This window comes from Monodon monoceros, unplaced genomic scaffold (assembly GCF_005190385.1).
Source record: "Monodon monoceros isolate NGI ecotype Baffin Bay Population unplaced genomic scaffold, NGI_Narwhal_1 Super_Scaffold_21, whole genome shotgun sequence".
NCBI lineage: Eukaryota > Metazoa > Chordata > Mammalia > Artiodactyla > Monodontidae > Monodon > Monodon monoceros.
The window spans coordinates 117,256,699-117,276,886 of NW_021703778.1; positions in this window are offsets into that span (position 1 = coordinate 117,256,699).

Sequence of the window (20,188 nt, forward strand, 5' to 3'; positions counted from 1 at the left end):
CATGCCACTCTCTCACTTCGTCCCAGATTACCCTTCCCCCTCCCCGTGTCTTCAAGTACATTTTCTACATCTGTGTCTTTATTCCTGTCCTGCCCCTAGGTTCTTCAGAACCATTTTTTTTTTTTTTTAGATTCCATATATATGTGTTAGCATACAGTATCTGTTCTTCTCTTTCTGAATTACTTCACTCTGTATGACAGACTCTAGGTCCATCCACCTCACTACAAATTACTCAATTTCATTTCTTTTTATGGCTGAGTAATATTCCATTGTATATATGTGCCACATCTTCTTTATACATTTATCTATTGATGGACAATTAGGTTGTTTCCATGTCCTGGCGATTGTAAATAGAGCTGCAGTGAACATTGTGGTACATGACTCTTTTTGAATTATGGTTTTCTCAGGGTATATGCTCAGAAGTGGGATTGCTGGGTCATACGGTAGTCCTATTTTTAGTTTTTAAGGAACCTCCATACTGTTCTCCATAGTGGCTGTATCAATATACATTCCCACCAACAGTGCAAGAGGGTTCCCTTTTCTCCACACCCTCTCCGGCATTTATTGTTTGTACATTTTTTGATGATGGTCAATCTGACTGGTGTGAGGTGATACCTCATGTAGTTTTGATTTGCATTTCTCTAATGATTAGTGATGCTGAGCATTCCTTCATGTGTTTGTTGGCAATCTGTATATCTTCTTTGGAGAAATGTCTATTTAGGTCTTCTGTCCATTTTTGGATTGGGGTGTTTGTTTTTTTGCTATTCAGCTGCATGAGCTGCTTGTAAATTTTGGAGATTAATCCTTTGTCAGTTGCTTCATTGGCAAATATTTTCTCCCATTCTGAGGGTTGTCTTTTCATCTTGTGTATGACTTCCTTTGCTGTGCAAGAGCTTTTAAGTTTCATTAGGTCCCATTGTTTATTTTTGTTTTTATTTCCATTTCTCTAGGAGGTGGGTCAAAAGGATCTTGCTGTGATTTATGTCATAGAGTGTTCTACCTATGTTTTGCTCTAAGAGTTTTATAGTGTCTGGCATGACATTTAGGTCTTTGATCCATTTTGAGTTTATTTCAGTGTATAGTGTTAGAGAGTGCTCTAATTTCATTCTTTTACATGTAGCTGTCCAATTTTCCCAGCACCACTCATTGAAGAGGCTGTCTTTTCTCCATTGTATATTCTTGCCTCCTTTATCAAAAATAAGGTGACTATATGTGCATGGGTATATCTCTGGGCTTTCTATCCAGTTCCGCTGATCTATATTTCTGTTTTTTGTTCCAGTACCGTACTGTCTTGATTACTGTAGCTTTGTACTTTAGTCTGAAGTCTGGGAGCCTGATTCTTCCAGCTCCGTTTTTCATTCTCAAGATTGCTTTGGCTATTCAGAGTCTTTTGGGTTTCCATACAAATTGTGACATTTTGTTCTACTTCTGTGAAAAATGCCATTGGTAGTTTGGGATTGCATTCAATCTGTAGATTGATTTGGGCAGTATAGTCATTATCATAATGTTGATTCTTACAATCCAAGAACATAGTATATCTCTCCATCTGTTTGTATCATCTTTAATTTCTTTCATCAGTGTCTTATAGTTCTCTGCATACAGGTCTTTTGTCTCGTAAGGTAGGTTTATTCCTAGGTATTTTATTCTTTTTATTGCAGTGGTAAATGGGAGTGTTTCCTTAATTGCTCTTTCATATTTTTCATCATTAGTGTATAGAAATGCCAGAGATTTCTGTGCATTAATTTTGTATTCTGCTCCTTTACCAAATTCATTGATTAGCTCTAGTAGTTTTCTGGTAGCATCTTCAGGATTCTGTATGTATATTATCATGTCATCTGCAAATACTGGTAGCTTTACTTCTTCTTTTCCAATTTGGATTCGTTTTATTTCTTTTTCTTCTTTGATTGCTCTGGCTAAAACTTCCCCAACTATGTTGAATAATAGTGGTGAGAGTAGAAAACCTTGTCTTGTTTCTGATCTTAAAGGAAATGGTTTCAGTTTTTCACCATTGAGAATGATGTTGGCTGTGGGTTTGTAATACATGGCCTTTATTATGTTGAGGAAAGTTCCCTCTATGCCTACTTTCTGGAGGGTTTTTATCATACATGGATATTGAATTTTGTTGAAAGCTTTTTCTGCATCTATTGAGATGATCATATGGTTTTTATCCTTCAATTTGTTAATATGGTGTGTCAAATTGATTGATTTGCATATATTGAAGAATCCTTGCATTCCTGGGATAAGCCCCACTTGATCATGGTGTATGATCCTTTTAATGTGCTGTTTGATTCTTTTTGCTGGTATTTTATTGAGGATTTTTTCATCTATGTTCATCAGTGATATTGGCTTCTACTTTTCTTTCTTTGTGACATATTTGTCTGGTTTTGGTATCAGGGTGATGGTGACCTCCTAGAATGAGTTTAGGAGTGTTCCTCCCTCTGCTATGTTTTGGAACAGTTTGAGAAGGATAGGTGTTAGCTCTTCTCTAAATGTTTGGTAGAATTCACCTGTGAAGCCATCTGGTCCTGGACTTTTGTTTGTTGGAAGATTCTTAATTACAGTTTCAATTTCAGTGCTTTTGATTGGTCTGTTCGTATTTTGTATTTCTTCCTGGTTCAGTTTTGGAAGGTTGTGCTTTTCTAAGAATTTGTTCATTTGTTCCAGGTTGTCCATTTTGTTGGCCTATAGTTGCTTGTATTAATCTGTCATGACCTTCTGTATTTCTTCAGTATCAGTTGTTACTTCTCCTTTTCATTTCGAATTCTATTGATTTGAGTCTTCTCCCTTTTTTTCTTAATGAGTCTGGCTAATGGTTTATCAATTTTGTTTATTTTCTCTACGAACAAGCTGTTAGTTTTATTAATCTTTGCTATTGTTTCCTTCATTTCTTTTTCATTTATTTCTTATCTGTCTTTATGATTTCTTGCCTTCTGCTAACTCTGGGTTTTTTTTGTTTTTCTTTGTCTAATTGCTTTAGGTGTAAGGTTAGGTTGTTTATTTGAGATGTTTGTTATTTCTTGAGGTAGGATTGTATTGCTATAAACTTCCCTCTTAGAACTGGTTTTGCTGCATCCCATAGGTTTTGGGTCGTCGTGTTTTCATTGTCATTTGTTTCTAGCTATTTTTTGATTCTCTCTTTGACTTCTTCAGTGATCTCTTGTTATTTAAGAGCATATTGTTTAACCTCCATGTGTTTGTATTTTTACACTTTTCTTCCTATAATTGATATCTAGTCTCATAGCATTGTGGTCGGAAAAGGTACTTGATACAAATTCAGTTTTCTTAAATTAACAAAGGATTGATTTGTGACCCAAGATATGATCTATCCTGGAGAATGTTCCATGAGCACTTGAGAGGAAAGTGTATTCTGTTGTTTTTGGATGGAATGTCCTATAAATATCAGTTAAGTCCATCTTGTTTAATGTATCATTTAAAGCTTGTGTTTCCTTATTTATTTTCAATTTGGATGATCTGTCCATTGGTGAAAGTGGGGTGTTAAAATCCCCTAGTGTTATTGTGTTACTGTCAATTTCCCCTTTTATGGCTGTTAGCACTTGCTTTATGTATAGGGGTGCTCCTATGTTGTGTGCATAAATATTTACAATTGTTATATCTTTTCTTGGATTGATCACTTGATCATTATGTAGTGTCCTTCTTTGTCTCTTTTAATAGTCTTTATTTTAAAGTCTATTTTGTACTCCAGTTTTCTTTTGTTTTCCATGGAATATCTTCTTCCATCCCCACTTTCAGCCTGTATGTGTCACTAGGTCTGAAGTGGTTCTCTTGTAGACAGCATATATACAGGTCTTGTTTTTGTGTCCATTCAGTCAGTTTATATCATTTGGTCGGAGCACTTAATCCATTTACATTTAAGGTAATTATCTTTATGTATGTTCCTGTTACCATTTTCTTAATTGTTGTGGGTTTGTTATTGTAGGTCTTTTCCTTCTCTTGTGTTTCCTGCCTAGAGAAGTTCCTTTAGCATTTGTTGTAAAGCTGGTTTGGTGGTGCTGAATTCACTTAGCTTTTTCTTGTCTCTAAAGGTTTTAATTTCCCCGTTGAATCTGAATGAGATCCTTGGTGGGTAATCTTGGTTGTAGATTTTCCCCTGTCATCACTTTAAATATGTCCTACCACACCCTTCTGGCTTGCAGCATTTTTGCTGAAAGATTAGCTGTTAACCTTATGGGGATTCCCTTGTATGTTATTTGTTGTTTTTCCCTTTTAATATTTTTTATTTGTATTTAATTTTCGATAGTTTGATTAATATGTGTCTTGTTGTGCTTCTCCTTGGATTTATCCTCTATGGGAATCTCTGTGCTTCCTGGACTTGATTAAGTATTTCCTTTCCCATATTACAGAAGTTTTAAACTTTAACTGCATTCCAACTGTGTTTAATGTTGTCCCAAAAGTCTCTGAGACTGTCCTCAACTCTTTTCATTCCTTTTTCTTTATTCTGCTCTGCAGTAGTTATTTCCACTATTTTATCTTCCAGGTGACTTATCCATTCTTCTGACTCAGTTATTCTGCTACTGATTCCTTCCAGAGTATTTTTAATTTTATTTATTGTGTTGTCCATCATTGTTTTTTTGTTCTTTAGTTCTTCTAGGTCCTTGTTAAACGTTTCTTGTATTTTCTCCATTCTACTTCCAAGATTTTGTATCATCTTTACTATCATTACTCTGAATTCTTTTTCAGGTAGACTGCTTATTTCATCTTAATTTTTTTGGTCTGTTCGGTTTTTACCTTGCTCCTTCATCTGCTGTGTGTTTCTCTGTCTTCTCATTTTGCTGACCTCACTGTGTTTGGGGTCTCCTTTTCACAGGCTGGAGGTTCGTCGTTCCCGTTGTTTTTGTTGTCTTCTCCCAGTGGCTAAGGTTGGGTTAGTGGGTTTTGTAGGCTTCCTGGTTGAGGGGACTGGTACCTGTGTTCTGGTGGATGAGGCTGGATCTTATCTTTCTGGTAGGCAGGACCGTGTCCGTTGGTGTGTTCTGTGGTGTCTGTGACCTTAGTATTATTTTTAGGCAGACTCTCTTCTACTGGGGTGTGTTGTGTTCCTGTCTTGCTAGTTGTTCCACATGTAAATGTATTTCTGATGTATTTGTGGGGAGGAAGGTGATCTCCATATCTTATTAACCTGCCATCCTGCTACTTTTATTTTTAGTGAAATAAATATTACATAATATATGTGTGTTTGTGTATATAATACATATATGATTTAAAAATAATAGTAACACTGCTGACTGAAGTTATAAGTATATCCATGGAGTAGAAAAGAAATCGTTTCCAGTATATATGGAGACTTAGTATATGATAACGTTAGCCACTCAAATCACAGGGAGAAAAATGGGCTTTGTAGTAAGTGGTATGGGGAAACTGGATAACCATTTTGAATAAAAGGCAAATAAATTTCATGTTTCATGCTATGCACAAGATAAATTCCAAACTTATTAGGGATCTAAATGTTAAAAAAAATTAATCTGTACAGCTACTAGAAAACATTGATGAATGCTTTTTTATGTATGACTCAAATCTAAAGATTTTGATAATAAGTGATAAATTTAATTACATAAAAAATGCAGAGCAGGGCTTCCCTGGTGGCGCAGTGGTTGAGAGTCCACCTGCCGATGCAGGGGACACAGGTTCATGCCCTGGTCCAGGAAGATCCCACATGCCACGGAGCGGCTAGGCCCGTGAGCCATGGCTGCTGAGCCTGTGCATCCGGAGCCTGTGCTCCACAATGGGAGAGGCCACAACAGTGAAAGGCCCATGTACCACACACACAAAAAAAGTCACAGAGAAAAATGAGCAAAACACATGAAAATTCAATTCAATGAAAGATGTAAATTTAAAACTATGACCATACATTTTTGGAGGAAAATAGACTGTTTTATAAATTGCGTATTAGAATATTAAACAGCACAATCCTTCTGAAGGGAAATTTGACAATTGCTGAGAAAGCTTACCTCTGACAGAGCTATTCTGCTTGTAAGAATCTACCATGATAATACATCTCCCATAACCTGAAAAAAAAAATTGCTCAATGAAATGTTATTTATTTCAGCATTTTGAAGTATCTCAAATAATTGGAACAACCTAAATGCTCATATATTGGATAGTGTTTTAATAAACTATGACATGTCTAAAGAATGGATTACTATGCAACTGTAAAAAAGAATGAGGAAGATTTTTATGAATTGAAATGGAGTGATTTCTAGGATATGATGCTAAGTTGAAAAAAGTAAGGGTTTATATAGAATGTAACATTTTTTATATTAAAAAAGGGATATAAATATTGAGCAGAAAGCTCATTTATTACAAATATAATAATGTAATACAAATATATGTTATATATACTGAAGGGATTGGTGAAGAAAAGAACAAAGCTAAGAAATATTGAAAAGTAGTATTTTGACTGTAAACTGTAAGGCTAAAGACAAAAATAACTATAAAAATATTATGGTGTAGTTATTAAATTTATTTTTCATAGAGGTATAGGCTAGCAGTTCTAAAACTACTTTCTTTGTATATTAGGATTTAAGAAATATGTAAGCATAGATAATGAGAACCATGCTTCTACTGTCACAGAAAAAGTAGCAAATAAGAAAATGGGGAGTCTGGAATGAACCCTGTTTGTTGGATTGTAATTGGAGATATTCATAGAAATGCAAGCTCAGTCAGTCAGTCTGTCTGTCTATCTATCTATCTATAGGTGGATTGAGAGATAAATGTAGATGTGTTTATGTGCATGTGTTAATATAATGTTCTGTCCACTGAGGGGGCCTAAAAGGCATGAAAACTCATTAGCAGTAAACATGCATAGTGCCCAATGCTGTCTCAAATAAAAGAAGCAGGAATCTGTAGAGAAAATACTTGACTCTAGAGCAGAGCCAGAGAAACATAAGGTGAGATTAAAATGTTTTATAGTGCCAGGAAGTAACTGTGTGTTCCAGAAATGATGAAGCCATGTTTAAAGGACACAGGAGCCAATATGAAGGAGCTACAAATGACCAAAGCTCGGACAATTTTAGACACAAAATAAATGATAGAGTTGAAATGGAACCCATATAATAAAGTAATTATAAGTCAAATTGATATTAATGAGTTGAGTCAATCAACCAATACATTGTGGAGTAGGGACAACTTTTCCCTACAATAAAATTCCAATTAATAAATGTAGAAATAATTAAAATAGAAAACTATAATTAGGCAAACATCACAGTAATAATTGTAGCACGCAAAATCCATTGTTGCATGATAAAACTAGTTGGCGAAAATATGATGAGAAACAAGACATTTACATACTGTCATTGAAACTTCTCATGACTTAATTATTAAATGCAAAGAAAAGAATAACTTTATAGGTAAATCTTGCAGACAACACCTTAACCAAGTAATCAAATTTGACATTAGCCATAATAGAACATATCAGTATCGTGTATTTATACACTGAGAAGGGTGCATTACCTGTAGAGTTCTTGCCAAAATGAACAGTCCCTATCTAATCACAAGAAAACATTATTCAAATCAAAACTGAGAGATATTTTACTAAATAACTGACCAGTCAAGGCCATGAAAGAAAAGGGAAGATTAAAGAACTTTTCTAAGAGAGGTACTACATATCTATCTACTCTCTAAATCTTAACGTTTTATTGCTATTTTTATCCTCTTCTGTTCTCTATATCCTTGTTGGTTAATGCCTCATTTTTAACACATGATTACCAATTTTGTAGTTTCAAGAGAAAGTGGGGCTCATAATTTAATGCTTTATCAAGGACATCTTAAAGTGAATCTAGCATTTAACATTTACAGCTGTACATAGAGGTGAAGAATACAATGGCTTCTAGAACAATTTGGTGTCAATGCCTTGATTTTTGCCAAGGCATCCTCATCATTGCTTTTGCACTATCAATATAATACAATAAGAAAGGTACAAAAATGTGAGAAAATAGTAAGATAGTTCTTTAAAATGGTCTCAAGTATCCCAGTATCCTCAGAAATTACTTTAAGAAAATCTGTCCTAAAGGATATATTTTTAGACAAAAATATTAAAATAACTTTTAGAGGATATACTCAAAGAGAGAAAAATTAAGAAAGAAGATCTGACATGCAAGAACGAAAACTGAGCAAATAATAATGGTAGCAGTGTAAGTTAATAAAAATAAAGTTTAAGGTATTAAACAAATGAGAATACAATTCTGTTTTCCCTTAAAAAGGACTCCATTGTAATCTCTTTTCTACCCTCATAGCCATAGCCCTGACCTAGAATTTTATCCCATTTCACCTGGAGTATTATTGTTATAGCCTCTTTCTTTGTTTTTCTTCCTTCTTTATTCAGTGATTCACCTCCTGATATATGTTGCAATAATTCTTTATTTTCTACCCTCCATTTCATTTGATATCACATTTGGGAACTCTGGTTAGGATTTCTACTGGAATTTTAGGCTCTGAGTTCCATGTTCTTTCCTTCTGTTTCATGCATCTATGTCTTTTCCTGATTGCTCTAACATCTAGAAGTGTTCTTTGGCTTCCCTTTCCTACTCAAAAATTTGAACTAAACGTTAATAAAAACATCATCATTAAAGTTCATGGAATGATGCTAAAGCAATGCTAAGAAAAAAATATATAGCATTAAATATTTATATTAAACAAGAAAAAAATGATTTAAATGATTTAAACTTCTTCCTTTAGAATTAGAAAAAGAAGACTAAAAGTAAACTCAAATTAAACCAAATGGAGGAAATAAAATGGAGTAAAAGTTAATGAAAGAAGAAATGGACAAACAAAATTAGTAAAAGTAAAAGCTTTCTTTTAAAAGATTATTAAAATTAGTAAAATTCTAGCTAGACTAATCAAGAAAAAAGAAAAGACCAAAATTATCATTATTAGGAATGAAAGGAGGATTTCATCATACATTCTTCATATAGTGAAAGAATAAGAGAATTCTTTGAACATAAAAATGTTAATGAATTTCAGTATTAAAAGAATAATGAAAAAATTATATAAAATTTCCATATATATGTAGAAAATCGCTTAATAAAATCAACTTTCTTTTATGACTAAAATTTCCCAGTAAATTAAAAACAGAAGCTGATTAAGGACTTCTTCAAAAACCTGTAACTAAACAAATACTTAGTGGTAAAAAATTGAGTAATTTCTCTGTAAGATAGGAAATTAAGCAAGTATGATCTTTCTTACAATTTCTATTCAACTTTCCTTTCAGTTAATGTCCTAATAAGTTTAATAAGGCAAAAAAATAAAATGAATACATATTGAAAATGTATACATATAAAAACTTTGAGGACATGATCTTTAGCATAGAAAATCCTAATGAATCTACAAAAAAACTACTTAGAATTTAGCAAGTTTGCATAATAAATATCAATACACAAAAAATCAAGTGCATTTCTATATATTATTGCACTGTGATAAATTCCTACTTATATATATAATTGTACTAATAATGAGCAATTGAATTATGAAACTTAAAATATTATTTACAATAGCATGAAATAGGAAAAAAATTTAGCACAATATGTAAAAGACCTTTTGCAGAACAATAAAAAACATTGCTAAAGGAAATAAAGAATGTATCAGTATATTGAGAGAAATACATTGATCATGGATTGGAAGACTAAATGTTACTAAGATGTTGGTTCTTCTTAAATTGATCCATAGATCAATTTTTTTAATGGAAATTGACAAAGTGATTGTAAAGCATAGGTGGCAATGCAAGTAATGTCAAATAGTCAAAAAATTTTGGAAAAAGAACAAAGTTAGATGTTTAAACCACATGATTTCAAGACTTACTATAAGGCTAAAATAATTAACACACTTGGCAGTACTATAAGTATAGACATATAGAATAATGGAACAGAAAAAAGAGTTCAGAAGCAGGTCTCCACATATATTCTCAATTGATTTTTGACAAAGTTACCGAAGGAATTAAATATGGAAAGGGTAGTCTCCTTAGAAATTGTGCCAGAATATCTGGATACTGATATGTGAAAAACAAGCCTCAGCTCATATTTCACACCATACATGAAAATTAACTTAAAGTGGAGTATACATTTAAGCTTAAAGCCAACATCTAAATCTCATAAGAGATAATATATGTGACTTTATGAGAAGCAAATATTTTATAAACAGGACACCAAATTCACTAATTATAAAAAGAAAGTTACATTTCACTTTATCAAGCTAAAAAATGTTTTCTGTTTGAAAGATACCCTTAGTATGAAAAATGCATATGTATTTCATATTTTCATACACTATACTTATATGATTAATATTCATTATACATTTAATATTCATTATATATTTAATATTCATTATTCAATACTATATATTTATATTCATTTTCTATTTAATATTTATTATATACATCATATATATCAAAGCATTTCTATTCAAATATAATAAGAATTCCTATAACTCAATAAGAAGACACATGATTCAATTCAAAATGGATAAAAGTTTGTACATACAGTTCATAAAAACGATATAAAAATGGACATTAAACACATAAAAGGTGAATAACCTCATTATTCTTTGGAGAAATGTAAATTAAAACTAAAATACGATACTTCTATACACTCATTAGATTCCCTAATATTAAAAAGAACTTGTGATAGCAAGTGTTGGTAAGGCTATAGAGCAACTGGGACTCATATTTTCTAAAAATATTTTGGTAGTTACTTATATAATTTAATGTGAACTTACCATGACTCAACAATTCCACTCCCAAGAGAAATAAATATCTAAGACATATTAAAGTATTCATCAAGAAAATGTCTTGCAAAATAGGTTCTCTTCTTTCCTTGCTAGTGGCATTGGTTTTGTTTCCCAAGCTGTGATTAATTGTTTTCATTTTTACATTTTGGAAGGAACATTCAACATGTTCAATTAATCATCTTGAACTAGAATTACTACTTGGTAACTATACTTTCATTAACTATCTAACTTAAATGTTTTTACTTCAATTTATATTCTCCTCTTCATTATTTAAAGGGCTATATGTCATCACATTTTATCAATGTACCTGCCATAATGACTTCACTAATACCTTTCCATCTTTCCTGTCATCAAATCCCTGATATAGAATGCACATTAAGCATTTTTAACATTAAATCCTGCAACTCTAGGAAATTCTGAGAAACCATTTTTTAACCATACATATGCATTTGCTTCATGTTATTTATCTGTACTTCATTCAGAGTCCTGAAATTTAGACAAATTGGGTCTAGATTATATACAGAATTCACTTTCTATTGCCAGAAATACTTGATACACTATGCTTGAAACAGGCATTAGTCTAAGCTATAATAAAAATTATTAAAACAAACATGGTCAATAAAGGAAATATCTGAATTCAATGCTTCAAATGCATCTGCTTTGAAGTTCCACTTCATATGATGCTGGCTAATTTTCACCGCAAACCTTTCTCATACTGACTTCCAAGAATATTAGAGTAACAATTGGAAAAACATATTTAAAGGATGATAAAGTCTTTTAAAAATCAACTTTAAGAGTAAGATGAACAAAAACTATAATGCAAGTAAAAAGTAAATGAAGTTTTCTTGATTCATGAAACAGAGTTGAGACCATGACAGTCTTCCATATAAAAATCCTCAAAAGCTTATCACTTATGACTTTCATGACAAAGTTTATTTTTTCTGGGTTTTCATGAATCATAATAGACAAAATCTGGAACTTTAACTCTTTTCTTACCAGTCAGTTTTTTAAAATTTGCTTTGTTTCCAGTTGTTGTAAGCCAAATACAATAGTACAAAAATTAGTTGAAAATTTCAAGATAATGATGTTCTAATAACAGTCCTCTAAAGTAATACAAGACCTTGGATTCAGAAATGATAACGTTCGAAAGGTAAGTTATTTGAGAAAATTTAGAAATAACTTCACATGAAAACACCTCAGGTGTGTAAATTAGGATTAAAACGCTTTCTGTAACCAAGGACTGATTGATGTCCAAATTAATCAACATTAATATGACCTAAAAAACTTCAAAGCCTTCATCCAAACAGAGGCTGAAAAAGTTAAGTAGGTGTTTTGTCCTTAGACCTTGTCTTTTTTCTCATTACTCTACCCATATGAGATTTTTATCTAGTCTAATGACTTTAACTGTCACTCCTTTATAGATGACTTTCATCTCAGTCCCTAGGTAGAATCTTTGGACCTATGTTTCCAATTGCACAGTTTGACAGCAACATTCTTTGTTCAAACAGTACTTCAGATACAACAAACTTGTTCTTTCCCAAGTGTCTCTACATCAGTCAACTGTTCTGTTCTATTCTTTTAATCATCCAGATTATAAAAAACAATTTAAGTTATCTTTCACTTCTCCAACTTCTTCACATTCACTCTATAAAAAATATTGTTTTCCTGCACAGTAGTTCCTGTACTCAAACTTTTTCATCACTGTGGTCTTTGCCCCAACCCACTTCTACGTGGAATATATGTAATATCCTCTTAATTTGCCTGCCTTCTTTCTTCCCTCCCTCCTCCCTATTTCTGTATTTTGCCACTAATCTCTTTGTCACAATTAACCAGAGATTTTAGTTGTAAAACATAAGTGTTAAGATCTTTCTATCCTCAAAAACCTTTAATGTCTTCTCTATTAATGGCCATGGTCATTTATCAGAAATGTTTACAAAACAGTATTTCTCACTACTCATGTGACCTTGCTTGTTTCCCATCAGAACCAGTCTCTTTCTTTAGACACTTGAATCTAGTATGTATTACAGCTTTGACCCATCAGATAAGGTAGACTTGATGCTGCACTACTTCCTGGAGAGGCCTTTAACTGGCCTGTAATTTTATACTTTTTGAGTCTTGAAAGCAAGTTGCTTTGTAAAAAGTGTAAATTGCCATGCTTTGTGAAGCCCAAGGCATGTGAGGAGACCTTGGACGAAGGATACTATGAGAGAGAGAAAGACCATCAAGGCTCCAGACATATGAGTGAATAAGATACACTGGAACTGCAACCTGCAGTCTTAGCTGCTCCATCTGGTCCCATGTTGATCAGATATGAACAAACAAGACAAGTCCTTCCCAAATTCCTGCCTCATTAAATTGTGAACAGAATAAAATGGTTGTGTTGAATTTTGTTGTAGTTTATTTCACAGCAATAGCTAACCAAAACATAAGATTAAACCATAGCAAAGAATTAAAATACTTTAATATTTTTGCTATGATCTGAACCAATCATGATTTCCAGCCATGTTTCTCTACTGTACTGAACGTATCCCAATTGTGCACACAAATATTAGTGTACTTGTTATTTCTTCCTTCTACTATGAACTCACATACTATATATCCTTTAGAAAGGTTGTTACCTTGAACTAAAACTCTTTGTAGTGACAAGAACTCCAAAGCTTAATCATTCTTTAAGCTACAACTAAAATTTATCACCAAGTTTGTGTAATGTTACTTGGTCCCTGTAGGTTATTTTCTTATATGGTTTTCTCTCCCTCCCCGATATTTGTTAGGTAGGCTAGGCTATGCAGAGGTAACAATAACGTGCTAAATGTTAGTGGTTCAGAAAATAACTCACACATACCACAGCCCAGGGGACTGTTAGTGAGTGGATTTGCACCCCGGTGGTTGGTGATTTAATCTATCAGTTCTTTAACGTCCATCTAGCAGGCTCATTGTATCTAGTAGTTTTTAAATCTTTCACTGGATTTTCTGCATCTGTCCTATAAATGAGCAAATAAAAGGCAACCAGAGGATTTCATGAGCAGTTTAGAAGCCATGTCAGTAGGTGATGTACAGCACTTTTACCTACATTCCTGTGGTTATTTAGAATAAGTCACATAGTTTCATTTCAATGCAAGGTGAGCTGCAACTATGTAATAAGCAACTTATACATGCCCTCTTAAGGTGCTATGTAGAAATTTCTTGAGGAAAAATATGCCTTGGTAGAGAGTTGATGGGCCATAGCATATGCTTGTATTTAATTTGATCACGTAGGTCCAGATTGTTTTTCAGAATGGCTGCCCAGGGTCCATGAGCAGCAAATCATAATAATTCCTGTAGTTTCTCATCCTGCCAATATTAGACATTTCCCAGTGTTTTACTTTAACAAATCAAATAGGTATAAAATGATATCCCATTGTTAATTATTTAACAGTCATTAACTTGATAATAATTTTGAATTTATTTTCATATACTATTAGCTTTTTTAAAAAAGGAATCCTCTTCTGTACTTGCCTTTTTATAATATCCTTTTTTTGCACAGTGAATGCTGTATTTCCCCTTTGACTGGCAATATGTACAGTAATTTCTCCTATCATTGTGTCTCTATAATTTTGATAGTGGTGTTTTAATGGAACAGAAATAATTAATTATGATTTGATGAAATTTCACTATTTTTAATGATGTGTATATTTGAGTTTGCTAAAAAATTTTGATCCAGCACTTTCTTACATGTTTCTATAAACATTATAATTTTAAATGTGTCTATTTTTAATGATTTGTATATTTGAAAATTTATTTAAAAATCCAGATTCTAGATATTTCTTGCATTCTTCTATAAGCACTATAATTTTATCTTTCACATTAGGTCTTTGGTCAATCTACAGTTCACTCTGGAATGTGGTATTAGATAGGGGTTTCATTTTATCTCCATGTAATGAGTCAGCTTTCCAAATGCAATGCCTTGAGCAGTCTATACATTCATCATTGGATTGTTGGTTCATTTTAATCATATATTAAGGTTCATTCTTTCAGGTCTCTATTTGTCTAAGTAGATAACTTTCTGTTTGTGCACCAATACTATACAATGTTTATTATTATGGCTTTGTAGTATGTTTTAATGTGTGATAAAGCAATTTCTCTGGTTACTCTTCTTTTTAAATTTTCTTAAGGTTAAGTTAGCTCTTTGTGGGTCTTTATTTTTTAAAATAAATTTTATAATAAGTTTTTTTAAAATCCTTAAAAATATCAAACTGCAATATTGAATGGTATTGTATTCAATGTAAGGCATATCTTGAGTACTTGGGCCTCTTTGTATTTTTTTCATGATCTTTCATGTCCTTTTAGAGTTTTAAGGTCTTTTAATATCCCTATAACTGATATCATAAAAACCATTTTCTACTTGTTATTTATGGTATAAAGAGATACTATAACATTATATTAGTTGATTTTATTTCTAACAACCCTGCAGAATTATTTTGTTGATAATAAAAAAATTGTTGAACATAGATTTCTATAAAGATTTTCAAGTCATTTGTTAATTTGAGTCATTTTATTTTTCAATATTTAGATATTTTCATCTGTAATATTGGTGCTCAGGGATAATGGTACTATGCTAAACAGTAGTGATGATTCTGGGCATATTTGCTATGCTTTTATTTAGTAAATACTCTTAAGTTAACATTCCTTTTTATTTTTAATTTTTAAGACTTTTCATCATAAATATGTGTTGGAGCATATAAAATACTTTTACCACTACTATTGAGGTAGTCATATGATTTTCACTTTTAACTTATTAATGTGGTAAATTGTCATTAGATTTATTCTGATGTTAAGATGTCCTTGCATTTTAAATGTAAAGGTACTTGATTCTAAAGTATTATTTTTTTAGAACACTGTTGGATTTAGTCAGCTAATATTTAAATATTTAATATATTTTATTTAATCAATAATTAAATAATATTAATTTAAATTTATTTATGATTTTTGAATTACAGTTCAAAGGTAAAATGGGTCTATAATGTTCTTTTCTTTGCATTGTACTTACCTGGTATTAGTATTATGATTATTCTAGCCTCATAAAATGAGCTTGGTTTCTTTAAGTCTTTCTTCTATTTTCTCTATAATTTTAATTCTTATCAGAGTCCTTCAAAACAGGCATTATCATTCTCAATTTATAGTTGATAAAGTTGAGGATCAAAAATATTATAAGTTTCCCAAAGACCTGTGGTAGAGCCAAATTACAGAGGTCTGTATGACCTGAAAGTCTAATGAGCTTTCCTGTAATTTCCTTATAACTTGTAGATATTCAGTAAATATTTGTGGAAATATATTCAAAGTCAGAAAGAAGTTTTTGAAAGAAGACAGAAAAGAATTTGCAGATATCTAAGAAGGTAGGTCCAGAGAGTACCCAAGATAAGAAGAGGATTTATTGGGACTCCAGGAAACAACAAAAGACCAAGAACAGCAAAGCCTTAATTTTAGAAGAGTTGGCCCTGGTCAGGAGCCAGGTTGTCCATGTCTGTATCCTGACTGTGTCACTTGCAGCCTGGCTGATGTTGATTTCTACATTAGTTTGAGCCATAGAAAACTGCTGATATTTGGATTTTTTAAAATTACAAAATAATATCATATGGCTCAACCTAACATTTAATCATCTGTTTTCCTCACTTTTCTCATCTGTACTAGTATATAAATAGCATGCATGTCCTATTTTTTTAGGAGAATTAAAAAGCAATGCAGGTAGATTCTTAGAGCAGTGCTTGAAGTAGAATAAGAACTTGAGGAATAGTAAAATAATGATAATTTCTTATTTGTAAAAGTGTATATCCAAAAATATCACCTTTGTGTTAAATTTTTGTGTGTCATATGGGATTATAATTTTCAGAAAATGATGTTGGATGGAGAAGTGTAGTGAATGTAATTCAGCAATCAACATTCAGTTTCCAGGAAGGAATGAAATTTTCTTGCAAAATTCTGGGATTTGAAGATAGATCATATTTTAAAATTCCCACTTTTATATAGTGAGTTTTCCTACCCACAGTGTGTATTGTTTTAATCATCTAACTCATCATTACTTGTCTAAAGAGACAAAGCATTAATTATAATTGCGCCACAGTGCCGGCTTTGCATACTATAAGACCATTTCTGTATTTTATAACTGAAAGTGTTTATTTTCTAATTTAGGAGATTAGTGTTTTGCAGTCAGAATGCAGGAATGATAAGGCAATCACAGTCCAAACACAATGAGACGGCTGCAGAGATTTATAGCAAAGTCTGGCAAATACAGCAACAGGCAAAATCCCAGCGCTGGATATTTTGTTGACACTGTAGAACCAGATTATAATCATTATAATTAAGACAGGAGAAATGTCCTAGTCCCATCAAAATGTAGGATAAAGAGTATTTATCCTTAGCAACAACTGGAATCCAAATTCATACTCACCTGCATTGTACCTCAATGGAAAAAATGGCCATGTACATAAATATTTTTCACAGATCATTTTCCTCAGCTTTACACAGAAACACTGTTTCTCTATTATGATTTATTCAACATTAGCTAACACAAACTTCTAATAAAAATTCAAACTTTCTTATAGACCTGTTTTGTTTTCTGATTTTTCAGAATCTACAAACCCCTGTTTTCAAAATCTCTAAATTAATTTTAATATTTAGATATGTATAATATCCATTCAGGATTTACTTTTGTCTAAGAATAAATGACAACCATAGAAGCACAAAGTTAGAATCAGAGCCTGATTCAGACATGCTTTAAGGTATAGAAATGTCCCTTGCCTCTTTTCAGAGAACTTACCCTTTCTGCTACGGAGAACAAATCAAGAAGTGGAGTAGGTGGCCACTTGCATGGCAGTCTGCAAGACAGAGAAAAACATTTTGCCAATTGGACAAAAACAGTGCTTCAATGAAAGAAGTCCTCCCTTCTGGATAAAACATTGTCTCCAGAAGGCATCTGTTAAAATCAGAAATGAATTCTTTAGAAGGAAGACTGCACTGAACAGAAGGCATTGAGATGTTGGTTAAACTGATGCACATCGCCCCGCAGATTGCATGGATCCACAGGAGCAAAGGTGAGGATACTACACAATGAAGTTTTTACCTGAATAATTTACCAGGCATTATTAGCTCAAAATGAAATTCTAAAGTATAGGATGGTCCCATTTGAAACACACAGAAAGGAGTTATATAGGTTTGTTCAGAGGGGTTTTTTCCTGAGATACATGCCTTCTCTTGGAACTCCTTTCTGGATGGACTATATGTCTTTGTTGGTAAGGTCAAATATAGGATAGAGCTGAGTCTAAACACACAACACATTGAACTAGAGGTGTATACCTTCTAGAGCATTAGATACTCATTTATATACCTTCTAGAGAATTAGATACTTTTCATTTCCAATAGCTAATTATCAAATATAATATTAATAGTGTAATACCAGCAAGATAACCAATAAACATAACTATGATGCCTGTTTTTGCCTCTATTTTTTAAACATTGTTTGGAAAGTACAAGCCAAGAGAATTAGAAGAAAAACAAAATAAAAGTTATGACCTTGTTTCTGCATGTTAGCAATCTGTTGTATGACTGCTAACATAATAGAATAACAAATCTGTAGAATAATTATTTTTGTTGTGCAGACCATGTCTATACAGTCCTTGAGAATATACAAATACATTTTGAGACATACAAAATTGATCTGAGTTTTAACTCTCCAAATAGTCCAATTATTTCCGTGAAAAATCATTAGATTAGTATCTAGATATTATTAAAACATTCTTCATTTGACCATATTGAAATTCAAACGAGGAACAAGATGCTGATCTTAAATTGTATAAAATTGTTAAGTAGTATTGTTTACACAATTCTAAATCAGTATAATCAAAATGAATGTGGTCATATTCCCTCACAGTAGCATCTTCAGAGGACAGAATTCATTTTTGGTAGTCCTATTAGCCAAAATAAAAACTAATTCAAAAAATTTTCATTGCCTTACATTGAATGAGTACAGTTTCAGCTTATTCAATGATAAAACCATAACTGTTTAAATTATGGCATAGTGCACTGTAGAAAATATCTTGCTTTTAAACATGCATTTTGCTCACTATCAGTTGCTATCATTTCAAAGTTAAAGATGACAAAAGAATAGTTATGTTTTCTATTAGAAATGTAAATAGAGATATTCAGTCAGAACATTGTCGTTATTTTTGTCCTCTCAAAAATAGAATGCAGTAATAGCTTGTTTTCAAAATAGAGAGATTATGGGCTTCCCTGGTGGCGCAGTGGTTGGGAGTCCGCCTGCCGATGCAGGGAACGTGAGTTCGTGCTTCGGTCCGGGAGGGTCCCACATGCCGCGGAGCGGCTGGGCCCGTGGGCCGTGGCTGCTGGGCCTGCGCGTCCGGAGCCTGTGCTCCGCGACGGGAGAGGCAACAGCAGTGAGAGGCCCGCGTACCGCAAAAAATAAAAAAAAAATAAAAATAATAAATGGAGAGATTAAAACACAAATTTGCATTTTTTCCTGAACAATTCAAAAGGAAATGAGCATCTTAATGAGTAACTTGGACAATACAAGTAATCTTTTTAAGCTGTGTCTACTAAGACAAGAAGTATTGCTAGTAGCATGAGGACAAGATAAAATCATACTTTTTAACGCTATATACTTATTGAACATCTATTTTAGATCAGATTATCTTTACCTGTCTATCCCAAGAGCATACTTGCAAATGTCTATTTTCTCCTTCCCTGTCTGTTTGCACTTTCTGTCTCTCTCTCTTTCCTTCCTTTACTCTCTTTCTCTTTGCAATATTAATATATAACAAGATGATATGAGAACATTTGTAGAAATTTATTTTTTTTTTCTGGAGCAAATATTGTGTTATTTGGGTTGTTTTAGTTTACAAGGTATGGAAGAACACATACTTTTTTGTTAAATTGAAGTATAGTTGATTTACAATATTGTGTTAGTTTCAGGTGTACAGCAAAGTGATTCAGCTATATATATATATTTTTTTTTCAGATTCTTTTCCATTATAGGTTATTATAAGATATTGAATATAGTTCCCTGTGCTGTACAGTAAATCCTTGTTGTTTATGGAACACACATACTTTTTAAAAATCATTTAATTGGAGTATAGTTGATTTACAATGTTGTGTTAGTTTCAGGTGTACAGCACAGTGAATCAGTTACATGTATCCACTCTTTGTTAGATTTTTTTTCCCATACAGGTCATTACAGAGTATTGAATAGAGTTCCTTGTGCTATACAGTAGGTCCTTATTAGTTATCTATCAATATTTTACATGAAGTAGTGTGTAGAAATTTATTTTCAATGCAATCTTTCAGCTATTATAAAAATAGGATAAATATTTCATTGATTTTTATCTGCTACTAGAAGGTTAGTACATATTCACATCTGTGAAACTATTGCCAGTGCCTGTTTGGTCACTCACTCTATCATCTGCTA